Raw genomic sequence first — 203 nt, forward strand, 5'->3', positions numbered from 1 at the left:
CGAGGACGAGGATGAGGATAGGGTGAGGATGAGGACGAGGATGAGGATAGGAAGAGGAATTGGAGGAGGAGCACGAGGATAGGATGAGGATTAGGATAGGATGAGAAGGAGGACGAGGGGGATGAGGATAAGATGAGGATGAGGTCGAGGAGGAGGATAGGATGAAGAGGAGGAGGAGGATGAGGATGAGGATAGGATGAGGA

The sequence above is a fragment of the Lupinus angustifolius genome, unplaced genomic scaffold (assembly GCF_001865875.1).
Source record: "Lupinus angustifolius cultivar Tanjil unplaced genomic scaffold, LupAngTanjil_v1.0 Scaffold_495, whole genome shotgun sequence".
Lineage (NCBI taxonomy): Eukaryota > Viridiplantae > Streptophyta > Magnoliopsida > Fabales > Fabaceae > Lupinus > Lupinus angustifolius.